Here is a 27,573-nt window from a genome sequence, read left to right as displayed (position 1 = left end):
TTTCTAAATCCATGGGGCCGGACGAGTTGCATCCGAGAGTGCTAAAGGAATTGGCGGCTGTGATTGCAGAGCCATTGGCCATTGTCTTTGAAAGCTCGTGGCGAACGGGGGAAGTCCCAGATGACTGGAAAAAGGCTAATGTAGTGCCAATCTTTAAAAAAGGGAAGAAGGAGGATCCTGGGAACTACAGGCCAGTCAGCCTCACCTCAGTCCCCGGAAAAATCATGGAGCAGGTCCTCAAAGAATCAATCCTGAAGCACTTACATGAGAGGAAAGTGATCAGGAACAGTCAGCATGGATTCACCAAGGGAAGGTCATGCCTGACTAATCTAATCGCCTTCTATGATGAGATTACTGGTTCTGTGGATGAAGGGAAAGCAGTGGATGTATTGTTTCTTGACTTTAGCAAAGCTTTTGACACTGTCTCCCACAGTATTCTTGTCAGCAAGTTAAAGAAGTATGGGCTGGATGAATGCACTATAAGGTGGGTAGAAAGTTGGCTAGATTGTTGGGCTCAACGGGTAGTGATCAATGGCTCCATGTCTAGTTGGCAGCCGGTGTCAAGTGGAGTGCCCCAGGGGTCGGTCCTGGGGCCGGTTTTGTTCAATATCTTCATAAATGATCTGGAGGATGGTGTGGATTGCACTCTCAGCAAATTTGCGGATGATACTAAACTGGGAGGAGTGGTAGATACGCTGGAGGGCAGGGATAGGATACAGAGGGACCTAGACAAATTGGAGGATTGGGCCAAAAGAAATCTGATGAGGTTCAATAAGGATAAGTGCAGGGTCCTGCACTCAGGACGGAAGAACCCAATGCACAGCTACAGACTAGGGACCGAATGGCTAGGCAGCAATTCTGCGGAAAAGGACCTAGGGGTGACAGTGGATGAGAAGCTGGATATGCGTCAGCAGTGTGCCCTTGTTGCCAAGAAGGCCAATGGCATTTTGGGATGTATAAGTAGGGGCATAGCGAGCAGATCGAGGTACGTGATCGTCCCACTCTATTCGACATTGGTGAGGCCTCATCTGGAGTACTGTGTCCAGTTTTGGGGCCCACACTACAAGAAGGATGTGGATAAATTGGAGAGAGTCCAGCGAAGGGCAACAAAAATGATTAGGGGTCTGGAACACATGACTTATGAGGAGAGGCTGAGGGAACTGGGATTGTTTAGTCTGCAGAAGAGAAGAATGAGGGGGGATTTGACAGCTGCTTTCAACTACCTGAGAGGTGGTTCCAGAGAGGATGGTTCTAGACTATTCTCAGTGGTAGAAGAGGACAGGACAAGGAGTAATGGTCTCACGTTGCAGTGAGGGAGGTTTAGGTTGGATATTAGGAAAAACTTTTTCACTAGGAGGGTGGTGAAACACTGGAATGCGTTACCTAGGGAGGTGGTAGAATCTCCTTCCTTAGAAGTTTTTAAGGTCAGGCTTGACAAAGCCCTGGCTGGGATGATTTAATTGGGGATTGGCCCTACTTTGAGCAGGGGGTTGGACTAGATGACCTCCTGAGGTCCCTTCTAACCCTGATATTCTATGATTCTATGAAATTAAAAGTGTCTGCATTTGTTGTTTATTATGGGATGTCCCCCATTTTAAATTGTAATGAAAACTTAAAGAAATCATGCAAAATTCAGTTTCACATGATTTGGATGAGAATCTAGTTCAAACTGAGTGATTTAAAAGTGTTTTTGCACTGAGATGTTAAGAAGGTATTTGTATTTGGTTTTGTATTTGTAGTATTTGTATGTGTAGAGGCTTGGAGGGGCTTTGTGCTGGGAGAGAAGCTGAGCCCTGATTAGGGGGCGGGGCTTCTCGGACTAGTGGTCCTATAAAGGCAGCCAGCCAGTCAGGCAGTGGCACAGACAGCTGTAGTGGCACAGGAGCTAGCAAACAGAGCTGTAAACAGGGGAGTTTGTCTTGTGGTGCTTGTTTGGGGTTTGTTTTTGCTGTGGGTGGTGGAGCTTTGGTGTGGTTTGTGTTTCCCACATTAACAGGATTTAGGTGAGAAGGTGATGACAGATACAGAGGCAGCAGTGGGAGTGACCCAAGTAGTGGAAGACACAATGAAGATGACTGGATGTGGAAGCTGCGGTATGTACATGATCCTGGAGGGGGTACCTGGTAAGAGTTTTGTCTGCATGAAATGCCGTCTGATAGAGCTGACGGAGGAAAAGATCTGAGGTTTGGAGATGCACGTGGAAAGTCTGGTTGAGTTTAGGAAGGGGTTTGAGCAGATTATGGAGCAAAGACATGAGGTATCTGAAGGGAAAAGCTCAGACTTGCAGATGGAAGCAGGACTGGGGAATTCTGAGGGGTGACTGGGTGAGGAAAGTGGTCAGTAGAAGCATGTAACTAAAAGCACCAGGCAGAGGAAAAGATGGGCTAGTGAAGGAGAAACAGAGCACAAGAACAGGTTTGCAGAGTTGGAAAATGAAGGGGCTCAGCAGGTAGTCACTGAAAGCGGAAGGGCAAGGAAGAAGAGAAGAGCGGCTAGCCCTATAGGAAAAGGGGAAGAGTCAATGGAGACTACACCAAATCTGAACCCCAGGAGGATACAGGATGGGTTGAAGAGGATTACAAGGGAGAATAGGAATGGAAAGAATTTGCCTCCAGAGGGAACAGGGGATAGACTGGAGAATAGCACCGTCACCAGGAAAAGGCAGGTCTATGTGATCGGGGACTCTTTACTGAGAAGAATAGACAGGCCTGTAACCAGAGCTCATCCACAGAATAGAAGGGTATGCTGTCTTCCAGGTGCTAAGATACAGGATGTTGACCTGAGGTTGAAAAGGATCCTAAATGTAAATCCTAATTATCCTTCATGTGGGAAGAAATGATAGGGCTAGATTCTCGCTGGAAAGTATTAAGGGAGACTATGCTAGGCTGGGGAAGACGCTTAAGGAAATCGAGGCTTAGGTGATCTTTAGTGGGATTCTGCCTGTTCCAAGAGAAGGGCAACAAAGGTGTGACAAGATTATGACTATCAACAAATGGCTTTGGCAGTGGTGCTATAAGGAGGGCTTTAGGATGTATGGCCACTGGGAGGCATTCATGGACAGAGGACAGTTCTCTCGGGATGGACTTCATCTGAGTAGGGAAGGAAATTGACTTCTAGGATGGAGGCTGGCACAACTGATTAAGAGAGCTTTAAACTAGGAATTTGGGGGAGATGGTTGGGAGATGTCCAGGTAATCTGCACGCCAGATTTTAGCATTGAGAGGGAAGAAAACGAAGTAAGAAAGGATACAGCCGTGGGTAGGAGAATGTATATAAGGTGGAAGGGCAGTGTGGATTCCAGTCTAATAGGCCGTACTGGCTGTAGAATGACCGTGCCTAATCGGGTACAGAATGTGAGTGAGGCCAAACAGCGAAAATTAGGATGTTTGTACACCCATGCGAGGAGCCGTGGTAACAAAAGGGAGGAACTAGAGCTACTGGTGCAGGAAGTGAAACCAGATGCTATAGGGATAACAGAAACACGGTGGAATAGTAGACATGACTGGACTACAGGTATTGAAGGGTATGTGCTGTTTAGGAAAGACAGAAATAAAGGCACAGGTGGTGGAGTAGCATTGTACATCGATAATGAGGTAGAATGTAAAGAAATAAGAAGCAATGAAATGGATAAGACAGAGTCCGTCTGGGCAAAAATTGCGTTGGGGAAGAAAACTATTAGAGCCTCCCCTGGGATAGTGCTTGGGGTGTGCTATAGACCGCCGGGATCTAATTTGGGTATGGATAGAGCCCTTTTTAATGTTTTTAATAAAGTAAATACTAATGGAAACTGTGTGATCATGGGAGACTTTAACTTCCCAGATATAGACTGGAGGACGAGTGCTAGTAATAATAATAGGGGTCAGATTTTCCTAGATGCGATAGCTGATGGATTCCTTCATCAAGTAGTTGCTGAACCAACTAGAGGGGATGCCATTTTAGATTTGGTTTTGGTGAGTAGTGAGGCCCTCATAGAAGAAATGGTTGTAGGGGATAATCTTGGTTCAAGTGATCATGAGCTAATTCAGTTCAAACTGAACGGAAGGATTAACAAAAATAAATCTGCAACTAGGGTTTTTGATTTCAAAAGGGCTGACTTTCAAAAATTAAGGAAATTAGTTAGGGAAGTGGATTGGACTGAAGAATTTATAGATCTAAAGGTAGAGGAGGCCTGGGATTACTTTAAATCAAAGCTGCAGAAGCTATCAGAAGCTTGCATCCCAAGAAAGGGGAAAAAATTCATAGGCAGGAGTTGTAGACCAAGCTGGATGAGCAAGCGTCTCGGAGAGGTGATTAAGAAAAAGCAGAAAGCATACAGGGAGTGGAAGATGGGAGGGATCAGCAAGGAAAGCTACCTTATTGAGGTCAGAACATATAGGGATAAAGTGAGACAGGCTAAAAGTCAAGTAGAGTTGGACCTTGCAAAGGGAATTAAAACCAATAGTAAAAGGTTCTATAGTCATATAAATAAGAAGAAAACAAAGAAAGAAGAAGTGGGACCGCTAAACACTGAGGATGGAGAGGAGGTCAAGGATAATCTAGGCATGGCCCAATATCTAAACAAATACTTTGCCTCAGTCTTTAATAAGGCTAAAGAGGATCTTAGGGATAATGGTAGCATGACAAATGGGAATGGGGATATGGAGGTAGATATTACCATATCTGAGGTAGAAGCGAAACTCGAACAGCTTAATGGTACTAAATCGGGGGGCCCAGATAATCTTCACCCAAGAATATTAAAGGAATTGTCACATGAAATTGCAAGCCCATTAGCAAGAATTTTTAATGAATCTGTAAACTCAGGGGTTGTACCGTATGATTGGACAATTGCTAACATAGTTCCTATTTTTAAGAAAGGGAAAAAAACGTGATCCGGGTAACTATAGGCATGTTAGTTTGACATCTGTAGTGTGCAAGGTCTTGGAAAAAATTTTGAAGGAGAAAGTAGTTAAGGACATTGAAGTCGATGGTAAATGGGACAAAATACAACATGGTTTTACAAAAGGTAGATCATGCCAAACCAACCTAATCTCCTTCTTTGATAAAGTAACAGATTTTTTAGACAAAGGAAACGCAGTGGATCTAATTTACCTAGATTTCAGTAAGGCGTTTGATACCATGCTACATGGGGGATCATTAGTTAAATTGGAAAAGATGGGGATCAATATGAAAATTGAAAGGTGGATAAGGAATTGGTTAACAGGGAGACTACAGCGGGTCCTACTGAAAGGTGAACTGTCAGGCTGGAGGGAGGTTACCAGTGGAGTTCCTCAAGGATCAGTTTTGGGACCAATCTTATTTAATCTTTTTATTACTGATCTTGGCACAAAAAGTGGGAGTGTGCTAATAAAGTTTGTGGATGATACAAAGCTGGGAGGTATTGCCAATTTAGAGAAGGACCAGGATATCATACAGGAGGATCTGGATGACCTTGTAAACTGGAGTAATAGTAATAGGATGAAATTTAATAGTGAGAAGTGTAAGGTTATGCATTTAGGGATTAATAACAAGAATTTTAGTTAGAAACTGGGGACGCATCAATTAGAAGTAATGGAGAAAGACCTTGGAGTATTGGTTGATCATAGGATGACTATGTGCCGCCAAAGTGATATGGCCGTGAAAAAAGGTAATGCGGTCTTGGGATGCATCAGGCGAGGTATTTCCAGTAGGGATAAGGAGGTTTTAGTACCGTTATACAAGGCGCTGGTGAGACCTCACCTGGAATACTGTGTGCAGTTCTGGTCTCCCATGTTGAAGAAGGATGAATTCAAACTGGAACAGGTACAGAGAAGGGCTACTAGGATGATCCGAGGAATGGAAAACTTGTCTTATGAAAGGAGGCTCAAGGAGCTTGGCTTATTTAGCCTAACTAAAAGAAGGTTGAGGGGAGATACGATTGCTCTCTATAAATATATCAGAGGGATAAATACCGGAGAGGGAGAGGAATTATTTAAGCTCAGTACCAATGTGGACACAAGAACAAATGGATATAAACTGGTCATTGGGAAGTTTAGACTTGAAATTAGACGAAGGTTTCTAACCATTAGAGGAGTGAAGTTTTGGAATAGCCTTCCAAGGGAAGCAGTGGAGGCAAAAGACCTATCTGGCTTTAGATTCATAGATACTAAGGTCAGAAGGGACCATTATGATCATCTAGTCTGACCTCCTGCACAGCGCAGGCCACAGAATTTCACCCACCCACTCCTGCGAAAAACCTCTCACCTATGTCTGAGCTATTGAAGTCCTCAAATCGTGGTTTAAAGACTTCAGGGAGCAGAGAATCCTCCAGCAAGTGACCCATGCCCCATGCTACAGAGGAAGGCAAAAAACCTCCAGGGCCTCTTCCAATCTGCCCTGGAGGAAAATTCCTTCCCGACCCCAAATATGGTGATCAGCTAAACCCTGAGCACATGGGCAAGATTCACCTGCCAGATACTACAGAAAATTCTTTCCTGGGTAACTCAGATCCCACCCCATCTAACATCCCATCACAGGCCATTAGGCCTATTTACCATGAATATTTAAGATTAAACTCGATAAGTTTATGGAGGAGATGGTATGATGGGATAACATGATTTTGGTAATTAAATATTCATGGTAAATAGGCCTAATGGCCTGTGATGGGATGTTAGATGGGGTGGGATCTGAGTTACCCAGGAAAGAATTTTCTGTAGTATCTGGCAGGTGAATCTTGCCCATGTGCTCAGGGTTTAGCTGATCACCATATTTGGGGTCGGGAAGGAATTTTCCTCCAGGGCAGATTGGAAGAGGCCCTGGAGGTTTTTTGCCTTCCTCTGTAGCATGGGGCATGGGTCACTTGCTGGAGGATTCTCTGCTCCCTGAAGTCTTTAAACCACGATTTGAGGACTTCAATAGCTCAGACATAGGTGAGAGGTTTTTCGCAGGAGTGGGTGGGTGAAATTCTGTGGCCTGCGCTGTGCAGGAGGTCAGACTAGATCATAATGGTCCCTTCTGACCTTAGTATCTATGAATCTATAATGCAGACCAAGAGTTGAAAATGAAACTTTGGAGATAGAAGGGGTGGGAGATGTGAGTGACATAGACGGAGATGGAATCAAATGTTTGTACAATGCTGTGTGATGCAAAACTGCTGGATTTTGTACAGCTTTCATTAAAACTTCACTGTACAACATAGAACAATATTCCTGAAGTATCTCATTTCCATACCAGGTTATGAACTAATGTAGTGAAGTCTGAAAATTCAGCCTAGTTTGAGGATAATTTTTTTTATTTTTTTTCTTCTACTTGTACTGACTGGCAGTTGAGTAATTGTCCACCAGTACAACGTCTGATTGAGTTGTCATTACAAAACCCCTTTGAATGCTTTTACTTCAAGAAATATCAAAGTCGGGATAAAATTGGAATAGCAGCCTGGTAATGAGATCATTATATATAAATACTGAAGTGCTCACAGGGGGCATAATGATTCCTCAGTGCAGGTATGCAGTGCATTCCTATTAAGCACAGCCTGCATTAGATACTTTCCCATTGCGAACATACATCATCCTCTTCTGTGTAAGGTTCAAGTCACAGAAAATGAATGACTGATTAAAGCTGGGAATATGTTATTTATGACACGTTAGGAGATGAAAGAAGCCTGGGCTGTGTGTTTACTTTTCATTTGGGATTTTAAAGTATTCTGATTGACTAAAGGTAGGAGAGATATATGGTATAAGGGGAAAACCATATCAATCCAGAGTGTGAAGTTTGCTTCCTTTCAGTGATCACTCCTTTTGTTTGTACTGCACCAAGCACGTTGTTGGGAATCAACAATTAATTACAATAATGGTTGCAGTGAATCCGTGCTGAAAATAGATACAGGGCCTGATTCTCCCCTGTCTTGGACCTTGCCTAGTCAGTTATGCCTGGGCAGAGTGGGTATAAAATGCTACCATTCTGATTTAGGACTCTTTACACCAGGGGTCTCAAACCAGGGGGTTGTGACCCTTCAGGGCATCGTGAGCTTATTTTGTGGGAATTGCAAACTGTCTGCCTCTACCCTCAAACCCTGCTTCACCTCCAGCATTTATAATAGTGTTAAATTTAAAAAAATGGTTTTAATTTATAAGGAAGAAGTCACACTCAAAGGCTTGTTGTGTGAAAGGGGTCACCAATTCAAAAGTTTGAGAACCACTGGTTTACACCCACTTTGCCCAATGCAAATGATTACACTAAGGTGGGAGGTAATAGCAAATGAGGCTCCTGGTATTCAAAATGGACTAAAACACACAAGAATAAGCATAAGATGAAGAACCAAGTTATGTCCAATCACACAGTGCTAAAACCAGAGTGGTGCAAATAACCAATTTTTCATATCAGCTACTGAATCAAAAGACTTTTTAAAAAATAAAACATTTTCAATTTTTTTAGGTAAACAAAACAATTAAAAAATAAATTATTTTGGGTTGGTCAAAATGTTTCATTTGACCCCAAACAAAATATTTCATTTGGATTTTGAGGTTTTTAAAATGACTTTAAATCTTTTTAAAATGTTTAAAAAATTTTATTCCAAAATAAAACATCTTTCAGAAGCAAACAGTCAAAACGTTTTGTTTCAGAAGTACTGAAATGAAACACCTTCATATTGCCAAATGTTTTTTCACTAAAGTTACCTGAGTTTGACCCAAATTTGCAAATTGTTTTGGTCAACCCAAATCTGCGTCTTTTGGTGGAAAAAAGTATTGGCACAAAACCTTTCGCCCAGCTCTAGCTATAGGTTATATTGATCCTTCACATGCTAGTCTAAATGTCCGTTACTTCCTATGTCTGTAGGAACAAGACATGGCATCTTGTGTGGGATGATAACAGTGACCTGCAACTTTGGACCCAATTCATCAAGTATTTTACTAGTATAACTCCATTGAAATCAGTGAAGTTATACGGCTGTGTAACTGGAGTAATGCAGTAGTGGATCAGCACTTATATCTTTGTGGTGATGAAAGGAGACAAGTCAGATGCATGAAAACATATATTGAGCAACTAAAAGTGTGGGGGAAAGCAGTTTCTGTTGACACACTAGTTTCACTGATCTTACATAGTCCATGTGTTAAAATTTAGCTGCAAGTATGTCTCTGTTTGACCATGATGGCTTCTGGTTAACATCTCATTGTACTGAAACCCAGTGACATATACTAGTTGCTTTCTGAAGCCCACATTCTGTGGAACATCCTTTGTTGTCCCTGCTGTCCAGCACTGTCATTGCTGTGGTCTTTTTTTTTTTTTTAAACCTTTTTTCTTATTTGGTAAACAAACCACTTTTACATGTGTTGGGACAAATTCACCAAAGTAGGTAAAATAGTACATCACTGGGTTTACACCAATATCGGCTCTGTCATAGAGGCCAAATAGACAGCTGACTTTGCAAAATATCATCAGCCTCTAGTCATCCATATTTTATTGCCTCTGATATTTACCTGTATGGCAGAGCTGACCTGATCCCAAGGCTGCAGAACTCCCATAGCCAGCCCCAGAGAATAAAATTCTGTAGCGATGGATATGAAACTCCCTAGCTTGGTGTCTTTATCAGTATAAATTATTAGCTATATTTAAGATAGCCCCAGACTTCTTGTAAATGATCCTAAAATCTACTTCGTTTACAAGTGCCTGGCATTGATGTCAGTAAACTCAAAGATTTAGCAGGACTCTGCTAGCATGTCAACTTCTATGGGAGCTGCTTCTAGTCCAGGAGAGGAGCAGGGTCAGGAAGAAGAATCTGGTGTGGCAGTTAGAGATAGCATGTCCCACTACAGCTCCAGTGTGGGTTCTAGTCCCACTTAGCTTAATGAGAGGAGAGAGCCTAGAATAGTAAAACTCCCTGTGTCAGGCCAAAGGAATCAAAAGGGCGGTGGCTTTGGAGTTCCCTTAATGTAAGGGGACTGTTGCCCCCTTACTAACATTCAGTGGGGGTGTTTTGGTTGGCTAGCTCCCAGTACTAAAAGGGAAAGGGTCTATGGGAAATCAGGACCCCGAGACTGATAGTCCCCCAGGAACAATCGGGAGAGGCCAATGCTCTAGGTCAGCCTGAATGACAGGGCAGGCAGGTTAATCAGAGAGTCAGGAGGCCAGGGAGGTCCCGTGCTCCGTATGAGCTGGATTTGCCTGGGTCAGACAGAGTGGGGCTGAGCTAAGGAGAAAGCAGGGGCCTGAGCTGTGCCAGATCCAGAGGGACCAGAAAAGCAACCCAGAGAGAGCAGATCTTGTCCTGGGAGCAGAGCTGCAGCCCCAAAGCCAGAGACACAGCCCAGAGAGAGCAGACTTGCCCTGGGAGCAGAGCTGCAGCACCCAGAGCCAGAGGGGCCAGAAAAGCAGCCCACGAAGCAGGTCAGTGCTGGGAGCAGAGTCACAGAAGCAGCCTGCAGAGCAGACCTGTCCTGGGAGCAGAGCTGCAGCAACCAGAGGCAGAGGGGCCAAAGAAGCAGCCCAGGGAGCTGGAGGCAGAGCAGCAGCAGCAGCAGCCATGCTGGGACAGAGTGGTGCAGCTGGGGCTGGAGCAGTCCGGAGCTGGATGCGGTGAGCAGCTGAGGAGACCGAGGGGGACCCCGGGCAGCGGGCCCAGCACAGGGAGACGCCTGCGCCAAGAGGCTCTGCAGGCCAGGCTTGGATCGTAACCCCGACAGGGCGGGGGCGACACTGGGAAGAAGGGTCCTACCACTTAGAGCCTGAGAGCGTGAGGCCCCCACCAGAGCAAGTATCCAACCCACAGCATCCCTGCGGCACAGCCAGGGCCTGAGCAGGAGGCCTGGGACTTACAAGGAACAGACTGTGAACTGCCCTGACGTTCCAGAGACACAGTTTGTGATGTTCCCTGCCACAGAGCGGGTTGATGTTTCCTTTAACCTTTCCCATTTTTCCTTATTCTTTTTAAAATTAATTGTTGATTAAATTACGTGCATTTGCTTTAAATTGTATGTAATGGTCTGTGGATCAGAGAAGTGCCCAGTGCAGAGAGAGTACCCCGGAGTGGGGACACCCTAGCCCCTGTCCTAGGTGACCACAGCAGGGTTGGGGGTCGAGCCCCCCAGGAATCCTGGGCCCAGCCTTGCTGGGGTTACGAGGACTCTGCCAGACAGGAGAGTGGAAAGGGAGTCCTCAAGGGCAGGGAGGCCACTGGGTAAAGGAAGTGGGAGCGAGGACTCAGATCCTTTTGCTAGCCCACTTCACCGGGGTAGTGCAGAAGCCAGGAAAGTTTCCCACAATAGCGGGACTATTTCCCCACTTACATTAAGGTTTTAGTCCTTCTCCTGGTATCTCTCTCTCTCGGCCTGTCTCAAAAATCCAAAAAACAAACCCTACTCAGGCTTACACCAATACTCAAACCAAATCTTTCCGTTTATCCCCATGCACAAACTGGAGCCCTAACTGAAAAGCTAAACCAACACTGACAAAGGTTACTTCCTGCCTCATGAGCTTCTCAGCCCTTTTGTCTCCCTTCCTCATTTCCTCTTATTGGAGAAAAAGGAGGACATAAATCTCCTTTCTCGCAACATACTTTGCTGGAAACTTACACTATGTTGTATCAGTCCTGGGAAACAACTACTTCAGTTTTCAGGGAGCTGCAATCCACTCTCCATGCTGGAGCGCCAATCCAGGACCTAAACAGAATCAGCAGAGTTTGGGCTGTCTCCCAAACCACAAACTGCTACCAGGAGACCATTTCCTCAAGCTCAGCTGCTGCCTTGCTTATGTTCCAGGGGTGTTTCCTGAATGAAAACCTGGAATGGGACAGTGCTGGCCCAGAAGGATTCTTTTGTCAGTCTTAAAAAGCTAGTACATCCCAAAACGTTCTCCTGAGTTATGAGGACCCTGTCTCTGCTTTGACCTCACTATGAGAGCACACTAAATCATGAAACCAGCTCTGCATTGTGCACCAGTTTCTCCTTTTCTGTCTTCTTCATGGATAGCCTTCCCCATTGGTCACCTTTCTAGGTGATGGATTTTGCACTGTCAAAAAGCTGAACAAGTGGCTCCTGCTTTGTTTTTATTTTTATCTGTCTGATTTTTGTCACCAAGGTAATTGTAAGTACGGTATACGGGTTGAAGGAGGACAAACTGTGAAAGGATTTCAGATTTGTGTTTTCAATCTCTTTGCCTAGCAAAAGAACAGAGGTTCTAACACCTGAACAAGCTGTATTCAGAGTAAATTTAAAAGCAGCTGTATGACCCATACTCCATATATAGTTAAAATATGGCCTTTCCTCACCACAGTACTTTGTAGTCTTCTACACCACCAAAATATTCTAATGTGTGTGTATATTTGGCTGTATAATATATTACACCCATGGGTTCTCAAACACAATCCATTTGGCTCAGAGAGGGTCACGAGACCTAAAATAATTCTGTACTACTACCCTTCTAGATGGTCAATAGTTTTTTGAACTATTGACCAGGTAGTGGTTGGCTGAGATAAGATCTCATGACCCTGTAAACTAAACATAAAGCAAGCTCTGTAGAAGGTAAATCAGAAGCTGAAGGACATTTAGGGGAAAAGACCTTTTTAAATGAGATATTTAAACCTTGAAGTATTTAGGCCCATTTCTTTGCTAGCCTGTTGCTTTTATAGGCTTGTCAGACAAACTGCAGGAAAGAGAAATCATAGAAAAAAGAAAATGAAATTGACATGAAAATAACAGTAAATAAAAACTCTTGCAAATACTTTCAGGGACATCAGGTGGCGTTTCCAAGGATGTCCTGAATAAATGAAGTAATAAAGTTGATGTGACTGACACCAGCTATATAAAATGGAGGAAAAATGTCACTTACATTAATCTAAGATGGAGGTTGCTCTTACTGCCAGGGCTCTTGCCATGGGTGCTGCAGTTGTACATGACAAGGGGGAGCAAAAACACTGGCACAGGGTATAAAAAATATTTTTAAAAGTGGCAAATGAAACTTCTATAGCCTGGACTTAAATTTTCTGGAGATCTGTTATGGCAGGGACCAGGAATACTAGGTGTCAGCATCAGTGTCCTGGTCCCTACTCTGAAAGCTGCCTTTGGTAGCTACTGAGGGGACAGTCCTCCAACCTGCTTTTGCTGCCCTCTGCTATCTTGGTCAGAGCATGGGAGGTCCTTTCTCCCGGTTTTCATGTTTGTTTGTTTCATGCTTGGGTGTGCCAGGGAATCCCCACCACAACCAGCCCCTGCTCTCTCATTTCTCCTGCTTCCACAAATATTTGTTTTAAGAAGGGTGGGCGTGAACCACTGGGGCACAGTTCCACACCACTGTGTCATAAGCCTGGGGGACCCAATGTTGTCTTGAGCTCTCCACCACATGAGGGAGTGTGTCTCATGTGCCACCCCTGAAAATAATGTAGAGCACCGTTTGGCCTTTCATCATTCAGTGAACCTGCTCCTGCACTTTCTGCTCAGGCAACATTCCCACTCAATGTCAACAGGCATTTTGAATCTGTGAGGAGTTCAGGATTGGGCCTAACATAAATATTGCTTTAAAAGTGCAGTGAATAACTTTCATATTAAAAATATTTCAGTTCTTGTTCCTGTTCCCTTCAAGGCATCAGCAGTGCAGTCACAAGAGACTTGCATTCTACTATAATAAATAAATACCTGGAGTGCAAAAGCTGCATTTTCTATTTCCAACAGGATCCCTTCTGTTAGCTTAAGAATTTCATAAAAGTAATGTTTAGTTTGAATAATCATCAGCCTGTCAGTGCCCTTCTCAGCAAAAATGACACTGCCAAAGACAGACCGTAATATACATGCACTCCCTGGTAGCTGCGGACTAGTCACTAAAAAACATTCAACCATCACAAGGTAACTCTGTCTTACATAGCCATTTTCAGCAAGCGTAGGCAGGATTAAAGGTAGCCCACGCCGAGCTCATTTTAAAAAGTCCCTTTGCCAGCTTCTGTGTGGGATACAAATCAGAGCAGGATTTGGCCCATATTGTAGTTTTGCTGGCAGCTAACAAATAATCTGGTCCTATTTAGACTAGAACCAACATTAAGCAACTGAGTGCTGGTTTGAATCACTTTTGCGCTCCCTGAGTCCAGCTGCTTTTCCTGTCTTCTCCCCACAGACGGGATACAGGATAAATGTTATAGGCAAGGCAGCAGGCTTTGAGCTCTGGCTCTTGGTGAGGGGAAACAGGGCATAGATTCTGTTAATTCATTTTGCTTTTTATTTCCTGGCTATGAAATCCCCTTTCCTTGAGATGAATTGACTGTAGGAGGAACAGCATTCCCCCTTTCTGCTTGCCTCGGGGTAGAGAGAGAGAACATTTTGGCTGATATGCAGATGCTGCACTTAGTACAACGGTCTTTGCCACAAGTACTCCTTTTCTTTTTGCGAATACAGACTAACACGGCTGTTACTCTGAAACCTTCCACTTTGCTGCATTAGGGTTTGAATGTCCTTGTTGTCTCATAAAGCTTTAGAAAAGACTCTTAGGATCTCTTGGCAAATGCAAAATCCAATAGTCATTGAACCACTGATAATCTTTTATGCCCTGTAGAAGTATGCTTTCATTCATCTGTTTCTTCACAAGGTAAGAAGTAAAGTTATTCCTTTCTAGGCATAAATTAGCATTTGTAACAATGCAGTGCAAAAAATGCAATTTAAATGGAACTGATTAGAATTTTGATAGGGCACCAAGGAACCTCTAAACAAATGCTGATCAGGTAATGAGCTGAACAAGTCATTTATTTTAGTGGTTTAGCCATCTATTCAGTGTTTGGGTCACAGCTTTCCAAACATATACGGTGACTGTTCATTAATTATGCACTTTTCACTCAGTAATTGTCCAATTTAACTACACATCATCAGCTTACGTGTCAGGGCACATCAGACAGCATGTGAAAAGAAGGGGAAAAAAGAGGAGTAGCAGGATCGATAACTGGAATTTTTAAAAATAATGTGGGCCTTACATTCCCTACTCCATGTACCCCCAAAACATATTGTTAGAATTTGGCCTTAATCTTTTATTGCCTGTTCTGGCTTGCAGTTTTGGCTTTTGTTAAACATATTTTATTATGTCTTGAAGATTGAAGTCCAACACAGTGCAGTTTAAAATGTGGCTACAGTTTGGCATCAGTTCCTGATTTTTGTACTAAGAACATAAGAACGGCCATACTAGGTTCATGGTCCATCTAGTCCAGTATCTTGTCTTCGAACAGTGGCTGGTTCAGAGGGAATGAACACAACAGAGTAATTTGAGTGATTCATCCCCTCTTATCCAACCCCAGCTTCTAGTAGTAGGCTTTAGAGGCACCCAGAGCATGGGGCTGCATCCCTGACCATCTTGGCAAATAGCCATTGATGGACCTATCCTCCATGATCTCATTTAATTCTTTTTTGAGCCCAGTTATACTCTAGGCCTTCATAACATCCCATGACAATAAGTTTGACAGGTTGACTGTATGTTGTTTAAAGAAGTACTTCCTTATGTTTGTTTTAAAACCCTGCTGCCTATTAATTTCATTGGGTGACTCCTAGTTCTTGTGTTATGTAAAGGGGTAAATAACACTTCCTTATTAACCTTCTCCAAGCCATTTGTGATTTAATTGACCTCCTGTCATATCCCCTCTTAGTCATTTCTTTTCTAAGATGAACAGTCCCAGTCTTCTTAATCTCTCCTCATATGGAAGATGTTCATACCCTTCTTTGTACTTTTTCCATTGCTAATATCTTTTTGAGATGGGATGACCAGAACTGCACACAATATTCGAGGTGTGGGCATACCAATGATTTATACAGTGGCTTTATGATATTTACTTACTTCTCCCTTTCCCAATGATTGACTGCCTCTGCACATTGAGTGGGATGTTTTCAGAGAACTATCCACAATGACTCTAAGATCTTTCTTGAGTGGTAACAGCTAATTTAGACTCCATCATTTGTATGTATAGTTGGGATTATGTTTTCCAATGTGCATTACTTTGCATTTATCATCTTTGAATTTCATCTGCCATTTTGCTGCCCAGTCACCCCATTTAGTAAGAACCCTTTATGCCGCTTTGGAGTCAGCTTTGGACTTACCCTGGGTAATTTTGTATCATCTGAAACCTTTGGCATCTCATTGTTTACCCCTTTTTCCAAATAATTTGAGTGTGTTTCCACTGTGAAAATTGATCATTTATTCCTATTCTTTCTTTCAACCAGTGACTGATCTATGAGAGCATCTTCCCTCTTATCCCATGACTGCTCACTTTGCTTAAGAACCTTTGGTGAGGGATCTAGTCAAAAGCATTCTGAAAGTCCAAATACACTATATCCATTAGATTACCCATGTCCACATGTTTGTTGACTTCCTCAGAGAATTCTCATAAATTGATGAGGCATAGTTTCTCTTTACAAAAGCCTTGTTGACTCTTCTCCAACATATGGTATTCATTTATGTGCCCGATAATTCTGTTCTTTACTATGGTTTCTGCCAATTTGCTTGGTACTGAACTAGGCTTACCGGCCTGTAATTGCCAGAATTGCCTCTGGCAATTACAAAAAATTGGTGTTATATTAGCTATCTGCCAGTCATCTGGTACAGTGGCTGATTTAAGCAATAGGTTACATACCACAGTTATCAGAGTAGCAGCTGTGTTAGTCTGTATTCACAGTTAGTAGTTCTGCAATTTCATATTTGAGTTCCTTCAGAATTCTTGGGTGAATACCATCTGGTCCTGGTAACTTATTATGGTTGTTTTATGAATTTGTTCCAAAACCTTCTCTACTGATGCCTCAGATTTCTCTCTTGAGAAGAATGAATGTGGGGACTCTCCTGTATGTCCTCCACAGACAGATGCAACAAATTCATTTAGCTTCTCCAAAATGGCCATGCTTTGGCAGGCTCCCTGCTTCTGATGTACCAAAAAAAAAAAAAAAAAAGTTTGCTGTTTTTTCTCTTGCTAGTTGCGCCCTTCCTAATTATATTTTTACACTTGACTTCCCAGAGTTTATGCTCCTTTCTATTTTCCTCAGAAGGATTTGGTTTCCAAATTTGAAAAGGACTTCCAAACTCCTGAAAAATTTAGGGGTTACTGTATAAGATACTGATATTTTAGTACCTCCTGCACTACTGTGTATGATATTGGTCACTATACATCTTGTTTTTGCTTTGGAGAGAGATGTGGGACAACAGAGGTGACACCAGAATCTTAAGTTCTGACGAAATGATATGGTTATTGGCGTTCTTCAGGAAACATCTGTGATGTATTATAATAATACTGTACATCTTTGAACTAGAGATATAGGGAACATATGTAATATAAACTTGTGAGAGCAAACCATGGTTGGCATTGCTTGGTCTGAAGTATTAAATGTAACAATTTTAGGATAAAGGATTATTTTCTGAAATAAAAAGAGAAAATTGTCTAATATATGTAGAGTTCACGCGTAGTGAAATTGACATAAACTAATCCCATCTGCATGAAGGGCAGCAATCCAGTTGCACAACAGTGGCAGGAGGATGGTTATTAACTGCTCTTCGGTCAAAGCAGCCGACTCTTTGGTGTTGATGGTGCAGTCAGTATGTTTCCCTGCTGTGAGACATCATATTTTACCCTTTAGGAAAAATATATTTTCCCCATTAGAAAGCCAAGTGAATGGGATGGATATAATCTTTAAAGGCTTGATGCCTGTGTAAGGGAGCAGGGACCTCTCCTTACACTCCTACGTGGGTTACCCATACCCATTGGCTACGGATAAGCAGTAGTCAGCAGGGCTACTCTTGCGCTCACTTGCTCTCCTGAGCGTCTGGGTGGGGAAGGACCCATGGCTCCACACTCCCTATTCACCAGCCAGTGGGGGAGGGGGTTATAGTCTACTGCTGGTATAGGCCAGCAATAAATGACTATCTTTCGGAGCAAGGCAGGAAGAACGGGAGAAATTTTGACTGAGCAGGGTGTCTGAGTCACATTTCTGGAGCTGGGAGGGAAACAGTGTTCTAGCTCCAGGAAAGCTTTCAAGATTTCAAAAAAGAGCTTCTTATCCTAAATTGTGGCGAAAAGCTTAAAACTCAAAAATGGAATCTGATAAGAATTATGTTAATGCCAACCTGCAGCTGCCAAGATTGTCACGGTTCCCAGCTCCCTGGCAAGCCAGCCTGTCGGGCTGCTGGAGACGCAGGGAGCTTGGAAGCCTCGGAAGCCTTTGGTCCTCAGTAGCCTGCCTGGTGGGCTGAAGGGGAGCTGGAAGTTGTGGTTGCTGGCTCAGCAAGCTTCAGAGGAGCCAGGCAAGTGTGTTGACAGGAAATGAAGCAATGGAAATCTGCCTTGCAGGCAGGGCAGCTGTGTCAGTGGTCATCCAAACAGAACCATTCTTGCAAAACTGTTTGATTTTAATGAATCAGCAAATTCTGATTTAAAAAGAAAAGTTCCATTGGCAGACAGAGCAGCTCTATGACATTGCCTCCTGGGGCTGTTCCTGAGTTGGTACATTTAATGTACCAGTTCTTGCTCAGAGATGCATCTAAAATCAAAATCGCCCCATATAAATTATGGGCCCAATCCTGCACTCCTACCCTGGCAAAACTCCCATTATCTTACCAGCCAAAGCAGAGTAGCAGTTTTTCCTGGATAAGGCACGTAGGATCCTGCATCATTATAGTCATTTTTATAATTGAGGTTTGATCACATATAAGAAGATAGCTGGGTACTTCTGTTGATCCACCATGTCAGCAGGTTTTGGTATCCTGTTGATTTACTGGCAGGGGCAATTGCTAATATACCCTGGATATAAGGAAGATGGGAGTGGCTCGTGGGTCATAAGATTGGAACAGCCAAGCCTGGGAGAAGGCTGAAGTTTGTTATTACCGTAATAAAGCTGAACCTTAGTGAGGGGTGAGTTTTCAACCAACACTGTGTGCTCTGACTGTATTGGAGCAGGATGGGAACAGCATCTGTTCCCACTGTATGTTTTTAAGAATTGTGACTACTTCTATTCAGTCTTTCTTTCCCAGATAGATAGAAAACAGCTTTCTCCAGTTTTCTTAAAACTGTCACCCCCCTGCATTACTTGGAGATGGTTAAAAACCAAGTTTTCAAAAGACACCTCTAAAACCACGGGAACAATTTGGCATTGTCAGATTTTTGCCCATGCATTTTGTCATGCACAAGAAATTTGAATCTGTGCATGCAAACTGCATTTGTGTATGCAAGTTCAGTTGACAGGTGTGTAGCCAACTTCTTTGTGCACACAAACGGAGTTTGCCTGTGTGCACGCACACACACAAATCTAAATCTATATTATTGAAGTCAGTGGAGCGATAGCAATTTATAAGAGCTGAGAATCTCAGCCAAAATTTTTTGCACATTTTGGGTATGAAATCTTTAACATGCAGATTTGTGCGTGAAATTTTAGTGTTTGGATTGAAATCCCTTTGAAACAACTGATCCTTAACTTCTTTGCTGATTGCCGGTTTTGTAAAACCAGTCTCTTGGGTCACTGTTATTCCTTTTAATAAAAATGCCCGTGACTTATTTGATTTTTTTTTAACATTATGTAAATCCTCTGTTCTAAAGTTTATCAATCATTCTTAACATTTTATTATTAATTTCTGGAAGGAATTCTACACAAATCCTGGAAAGGCTGTTAAATCAGAAGCAAGAGGTTTGGAATGTTGGATATTACATCAAATAGCACACTGGAGCTTTCCCAGGGAGGGTTTGATTCTGCAGCTGCTTCACATGCACAGTCCTTGCCTTCTGTAACAAATGCACGTGCTGCAGCAGACATTAAAAAATCAATTTAAAAAGAAATTATATAATTTTCCACTTGGAGAGTTGTAGGGAGATAGAATCACACGTGACAAATTCCAGAAGCACCTTGTGCTGCAACAAGAAGGCAGCAGACACTGCAGTGATGAGGGTGTTATAAGAACCTGAACAGACTATTGACTTGAATGAGTGTTTGGTTATAATGAGGATACATACTGTTAATAGTGCAGGTGTTACAGAAAAAAGCTTAACTATGGAAAATAGCAATTAGACCCAATGTAACATTGCTTTTGGTAGAGGACCAAATAGGCCTGAAATGTATCTCTTGTAGACAAAGAATGGAAAATGAGTGCACAGGGACAAGAGTCTGCTGCTTGTTAACCACAGGATTTAAATCCACACCATTCATTTACTCAGGGCGTCACATGACGAGAACCTGCTCTAATGCCTTTCCTTAAAGAGTCTTTCATTTTGCAAAGTAGAGGCTGCAGCAGCACAGACTGCATGTCTAAGAGCCCGATTAACTGTACTATGGTACACTCTGAATTCTTTAGTGTCTGGATATTCTTTATGTCAAAACAGGAACTAATCTTAGGGGACTGCAAATGCATTAAATACCACGCTTCACTGGTTACCTTTTGTGTCCAGATGGGGGAAGTGTTTGGGCTCTGCTGGCTGTGGGAAAAGTCTTGGCTCCTGCCTGCCCTAAGTGTGCTCTCAATCCTTGAGTCTTATTTCAAATAAACAAAATGCACATGTTCGAATCAATAAGGTGCATTAAGCTGTTCCCAAGATGCTGACTATGGGGCTCTTTGATAGAACTGGACATTCTGCAGATGGTCAGTGTTTTAGTGACAGCAAGTGGGAGAACTAATGTTCAAAGGGGCGCCCTTCTCCTCCACTATAGGGAGCACGAGCCACAAGCAGGGTAGTTCTGCTGCACAGGGGCATGTGGTTAAGGGAAGCTCACATGGGAGCAGTGGGAGAGGAGATCTTTGCATCTGGATTTTGAACATTCATACAATTGGGAGTGTTCAGATCTCAGGTTTTGGTGTGAGCTAATCTTAAATGTTATAAGTAGGGGAAATGAAAACAAAGAGAATAGGTCTGACCCCAGTCTCACTCACACTGTGTAATTCCATTGACTTGAACAATGAGGATTATTATTAGTGGAATCAGGACCTTGGTCTTCTGTAAAGAAAAAAGTTTCCACTTTTTCAGCTCTTCATAGATGGGAAGTCTTTTTTCATCATGTTCCAGAATGGTCTCCCTCACTGCTAAATGTTTTCTGTTTTGTGCATTCCTTCTAGTAGGTGGTTCTCTTCAAAAACTAGAGTGGCCCACATTTTTGTTTTCCAAGGGTTATGTCTACACTGCAATTGGACACCTGTGGCTAGGTGTAGACATTCGGGCTTGTACTGGAGTCCGGGAGGGTCCCAAAGAATGGGCTCTGAGTCCAAACATATACACCCCCATTAAACAGTCCCTTAGCCTGACCCCTATGAGCCTGAGTCAGCTGGTGTGGGCCAGCCATGGGTTTTTAATTGCAGTGTAGACATACATCGAGATGATAGGCGTGTTTTTTTTTCTTTTTCGCCTTGCACTCTTCAAACTTGTGCTGTCCCACTTCTGTCAGCTACCAGAATGTTGCTACTAGCTGATAGCCTTTTATACTGCTTAGGGTTTTCTTTCCCTTCTTAAAGATGGGTAGTATATTTGCTCTTCTCCAACCTTCTGGGACTTTGCTTTTCTCAAAGAGTTTTAAGAAGTCACTGCTTGAGGCAGTTTCTCCTGCTAGTTTTTTAAAACCTCACATGCATGTCACCCAGTCTCTCTGATTTCTGCATTTAGTTTATCTAAGTTTTTTTTTTCTTTCACCAGCCTCTTTATCAGTCCTTCCACTATCTTTCTTTAGCCTTCAACTCTTAATGCTCTTCTGCTCTTCATTTTTCTGTTGCTGACTGAGACTGAAAGGGTCAGCTATTTTAAGTCCTCTGTTATATTGTTCCCAGCTCATTTAGGACTTGGTGCTGAGTGCTTCCTGAGAAGTGCAGAGCACCCTCAAATCCCACTGATGTCATCAACTGCTCATGACAATGATCTTTAAGGATGCTAAGCATATCTCCAGAGGCTCTGCAGGTTTGAACCGTAAATGAGAGCTACCCATTCCTGAGTGATCCCCTTATCCACGTTTTCTTTGTAAAACTTTTCATTTGCTTTATGCCCTTTAGCAAGTCTCTTCCGTTCTGCCTCATGACTTTTTCTTACATGACTTTATAGGTATTTTATAGTAACACTAGTATAAATAAGCAACAGCCTTTCTCAGCATAATGAGTTCATGTCATGGTCATTGACTTCAACGGTACCTTTCACCTTCAAATTGCTGATTATTTCTTCCCTATTGGTCAGTACCAGGCCTACACTGCCATACCTCCAGCTGCTTTTTCTACAAAGGGACAAGAGGTTAATATCAATCCAGTCCAGGAACTTGTATACAGGGAAACAGAGAACATCAAGTTTCTTCCAGGAAGTGTGTGGGTAATTTAACTCTCCCTTGAGTACTAAGTCTTGTGATCTTGTCATCTTTGACATCTTTTATATTTGCCTCTATAGTAATTTGTCAGTGTGTTTGGATCACTTAATCATTCAGATGCCTTACATCAACTATTTAAAGGCCTATGTGGTAAGTGAGCAGCACAAAACACATAAGTAACCATTGTAATGGGCAAACCTGGTCTCACACATAGGGGCAAAACCTCACCCTTGCCTCTTGCCTCCACAGAGGGCCTTTGAGAGTGGGATGGTTCAGCTGGACAATGTAGGGAAGAGTGCTGAAGTGCCCCTGCTCACTCAGAATAAACAATTAAAGTTGCTAAAATCTGTTTTTCCTACCGACACTGTGCTAACAACTCCACAGAGAAAACCATTGGACTATGCTATATATTCCTGAGCACCGTCTACAGACAATTTATCTATTAACTTACAATTTACAAAAAGAAAAGGAGTACTAGTGGCACCTTAGAGACTAACCAATTTATTTGAGCATAAGCTTTCGTGAGCTACAGCATCTGATGAAGTGAGCTGTAGCTCACGAAAGTTTATGCTCAAATAAATTGGTTAGTCTCTACGGTGCCACTAGTACTCCTTTTCTTTTTGTGAATACAGACTAACACGGCTGCTACTCTGAAACCTTACAATTTACGTGTATACCTATGTAGAGCACCCTTGTAACAGGGTGCGTGTGCTCCTTGTAATACACTAAATTCTGCTGCATGGCAGCTCTTTGCATATTACTCTATAGAAGGTGGGCAGAAATGTGGCATAGATGAGCTTTTTAACTCTTAATGTTTCATTTTTTCAGCTGTGAAGCCCTTTCATCACGCAATGCAATACATTGTAAAATGCACAGCTAAGTTAGTCAGGAAACATATACTATGCCTTCCTTAGCTGTGCACTTGGAGCTCAGCTCTAGCACTGGTCAAAATTTACCAGGCAGGCTTGGAGTGCAATTTCCAAAGGTTCACAAATCAGTCAAGTCAAAACCATTTTTCACTAGAATGCTCAGGGCTCAATTCTCGGCTGTGCCTGTGCTCTGCTTGGGAGCCGCCCACAGCTCCTCAATTCTCAGCTCCCCAGCTCCTGTCAAATTAAAGTTGTAGGGAAAGCTTTAACTTATGCTACTCATGAAAGGTCCCTCAGGAACTTGCACCTATGGAGAATCAGACATAGCAGTGGCCTCCTGTCACGCCACCTCCAAACCACTGACCCACTCATTCCCTCCCCTTACACCAGGAGCAGGAACGTTCTGGCACAGGGAGAGACAGAGCTGCCTCTGGCAGCTTTATACTGCTGGACGTTTCCCCTACACAGAGAGACTTCTCTAGCACAAATCTCCAGCCACTTTAAAGTTCACTTTCATGCACTTGTTAGACTGGAGAATTTGGCCCTCAAAGACAATTCTCATAGAGGGCCATTTCCCTGCCAAATTGCTACTTTTTACCTCCAAGTGGTTTGGTGCTAACAGCTGGTCAAAACAACAAATGCTTTTAAATATTTCTCCCACTTTTTTTTACTCCCATATTACTTAATTAATTTTGCTCAGATTTATTAAAAAAAATCTTGCTTAGAAAACTGCAGCGTCAAAGCTGAAAGTTTTTGGAATTTTAGGAGCAACTGAAAGCAAGGGGTTAGAATAGAAATCATTGTTTAACCTTAACTGTAGCAGTCACTGCCCCTCCTGGTATAATTATTTGACTTATCTCACGAACAGTATTTCTGCATTGGCTAGGCTAGGACGTTCTATAGGGCTATGTATTGGAAGACCTCATACTTTCAGTAAGACTTGGCAAAGATCTCCATTTGTGCCTTAGGAATTTACCAGAATGAAAACATTTTAGTGAATTTAGCTAAGAGTGAAATGATTTGCTCCTGACATCACCGACCTTGTGGAAAAATGAAGCCCAAGCCTAATGGGTAATAAACCTGAGCCCAGAAAAAATATTCCCCTCCAAATGCATTGTCCGTTCAGGGTGGTGGGAGCTTCAAGTGTCACTGCTGACTGTTATTATGTGTTACTGAGGCTCAGTTCTCTAGTGGGATAGTGCTGTGTATCTTTAGTCTGGACAGTCATCTTCCTCGGATGGAAGTTTGCTCTAGTGATTGACATTGTACTGATTGCTGCTGGGCAAAGTGCTGAGCACCCTAAGCTCCCACTAATCACCTAAGCTTCACAGTAGCTCTTTGTGACATTGATTAGTTTGGTTCTCTGCTGCTTAGAAATCTTCTACCCTCTAAGAGTTGAGGGCCCTTAGTACTTTTGGGGAGGTGCAAGTTAGGGCCCTTAATGTTCAATGGACAGCTGTTTGGGTCAGGGTCTTTCTTTGACTTGTACAATTGGTTATGTACATTTCATGGTGCTGTATTAAATAATACTTGTTTTAAAGAAATGACTGAGGCTGCAGAGGACCCTGGTGCTGGCTGATATAATTCATTAAAGTAAACTTGAACCTCAAGCAGACCATTGGCCAAAAAGATGCCATTTATCACCAAGCTAGTCTACAAGATTGTTGGGGTCTGCTAAAGAGCAACATGGGACCTAAAGAGGCAGCGTAGGGCTTAAAGAAAAGGGTTTTTCTTTCTTTTATTAGCATTATCTTTATGCTTGGCCTTGGAGGCCTATAAGACCCAGACCTTATAGAAGTTTCCAGTAGGGCCAGAGCTGGTGCCTCTGGGTACTATACAAGTATGCCTTTTTCATCACATCAGAAAATGTAGGGCAAAATTGTGCAACAGTGATTTGTGTTTTAGCCATTTATGTTATGGTGAGAATTATTTTGCACAGCCCTAATAGTTAGGGGCTTATGGATAGAAACACTCTTGTTTGGATAGTGTGTTATCAGATGGGGTTACATAAGGAATGTGAACATCCAAGCTAATGCATACACAGTGGAAATGAGTGGCTGAAATGTATGAAAAGGGTCTTTGAATTAAGTGCAGTCACTTGCAGGACGCAATATTTTTGGAAAAAGCCCAAACAAATGTGTAATTTCTTAAACTTAAACCTTTTAAGCAAGAATTGCCAAGAGGACCAGATAAAAGGAAATAAAATAAAAAGCAAGACCAAAGGAAAAAATTAAAAGCAACAATGGATCAATAAATGAAATTTGCTGGGAAATAGGTACTGCATTTCCAAAAGGTCCAAATTACGTATCAATTACTAGCGGCTAAAATACATTCCTGCCTATTGAAATTACTATCATCAAGTAAAGCACAGTAGGGGAAACAATGTTTTTTTCCTTTGCTTCCAGTATTTAGAATAATTTTTGTGTATTCTACATGTCTCCAGTAATTGAATTTACTGAGTACTGAATAGCATACAAATGTTCAGCCAATATTATTCCACATATAGTGCATTATTATTGAGGCAGAGAGTGCTGATTTATTTTAGAAAAAAGAAAAGGAGTACTTGTGGCACCTTAGAGACTAACAAATTTATTTGAGCATAAGCTTTCTATTCTTCAGGTACTGACTGAACCCAATCAAAGGGAATTCCACATGAAGAGTGCTTGTAATCTAATGAGCAAGAGGCAGAAAGTCAGGACTTCTGGTTTCTGTGCCTGGCTCTGCCATTGATTTCCTCTGTGACCTTGGTCAAGCCTCTTACATCATCATTTTTAAAAGTGGGTACCTAAAGCTAATGAGAACTATAGCTTCTCATTACCTCTGGAAATTAGATTATCTATTTAAGTGCTTAAATAGGGCTCTAGAGACATAAGTTTAGGGCACCCTAGTTAGAAAATGTTGGCCTGACCTTCTTTGTGCCTCAGCATGCTTATCTGTTGAAATGGGGATAATACCATGTACTAATACTAATTACAATTGGTAAAGTGCTTTGAGATTTTTGGTGCTCTAGAAGTCAAAAGGTATGTCTGCACTGCAATAAATGTGTGGCACTGAGTCTCAGAGCCCAGGTCAGCTGACTTGGGCTCATGGGTCTCGGGCTATAAAATTGCCATGTGGATGCTTGGGCTAGAGCCTGGGCTTTGAGACCCTGCCCTCTCTTAGAGCCCAGGCTCCAGCTTGAGCCTTAATGTATAATACAGCAATTTTATAGCCCCGCAGCTGGAGCTCAAAGAGCCTGATTCAGCTGACTCAGGCCAGCTGCGCTGCGTCACAGGTCTTGTACTGCAGTGTAGAGGTACCCAAAGTGTGTTAGTACCTATTTCTGTGATGGGCCTTGAGATATTTAAACATGCAACGGACTCTGTTTCCTTTTTATGCAAAAATAAACCAGAAGAGCCAATTTGTTGTACGAAGGCTGTAATTTATCCTTACTGATTTGAAATGATCAGGTATGCAGAGGCAGCTTACTGTTACTGAATAAACACTCCTTTTATGTCCCTTTAACACCAGTATCTGAAACAAAGTGGGGACACAAAAGGAAGCCAGGCTTCAGGCTCTTTTTTGAAGAATGCATTTTGTGATGGATTAATGACAAATCTTAATAAATTATTTATCAGATAATAAGTGTGATAATTGTTCTTATTTATCATCAGTCTAGCTTGGCTCATTCTGCTGTCATGCTTTCAATCAAGCCATCCCTGAGGATTCTCCAGATAAAAAAGTACAGTCAAAAGGTCAGTCCAACAATTTTAACTTATAATGGCACACTGATTATCTCTTAATTGAAAAATGTAAACTAGAGACACTGTAAATCATGCAAGTGACCCTGTCCTCCAAACACAATGTGTAGAGTCATCATGTGTCACTCATCCTACCACAGAGAACGGCACAATCTTCAGTAATGCTCAGAGTCCCTTGAATTAATTTGGAAAAAAAATGAACTTTTTTTGTTTTTCTTTTCAGTACAGGGAAAACCCTACTTTTTCTGCAGAACCAGAGACCTTATATAGTTGTATAGACATGCAGTCCAAAAATCAGGCATTTGGGGCCTGATCCTCAGGTGATGTAACTGATATAGCTTCTTTGGAGATCAGCTGAGAATCTGGCCCTTTGAGTCTATAATGTTTGACAGCTCTACCATCTCTATGTTATATATGGTTAAACTACGTGCCAGAGGAAGGCAAAAACACTCAGCCAATCTAGTGTAAAAAACCAACCAAACAAAACCCACCCCACAGGATCAATGTAAAATATCCTCCCAAGAATGTAAATGCCCTCCTAATGCTGCAAAGAACAGCTAGCTACTAGAAAACAGGAAACTGACTAAAAACCACTTTAATGTATTCAATTGTCTTTACTTTCTTTTGCTTACATAAATTAAAAAATAAACACTCAGATACTATAGTGAGGTCGGTATAAACCCCTAAGATATTAATTCTACTTGGCTCCATCACCTTGACTGGAAGCCCGTTCCACCTGTGTGCAACTCTT

The 27,573-nt window shown here is 42.4% G+C and overlaps 1 long non-coding RNA gene across 1 annotated transcript in view; it reads left to right on the top strand.

Moving 5' to 3' along the window:
* Window positions 1–27,573, top strand: part of LOC140910391 (uncharacterized) — a 105,205-nt gene that overhangs the window by 8,055 nt on the left and 69,577 nt on the right. Inside the window, exon 2 of the long non-coding RNA XR_012158563.1 lies at window positions 26,736–26,816. This is a non-coding gene — a long non-coding RNA (uncharacterized LOC140910391). The remainder of the gene's footprint in view (window positions 1–26,735; window positions 26,817–27,573) is intronic.

Source organism: Lepidochelys kempii, chromosome 4, assembly GCF_965140285.1.
Source record: "Lepidochelys kempii isolate rLepKem1 chromosome 4, rLepKem1.hap1, whole genome shotgun sequence".
Taxonomy (NCBI): Eukaryota; Metazoa; Chordata; order Testudines; family Cheloniidae; genus Lepidochelys; species Lepidochelys kempii.
This window is presented reverse-complemented; position numbering and strand designations above follow the sequence as displayed.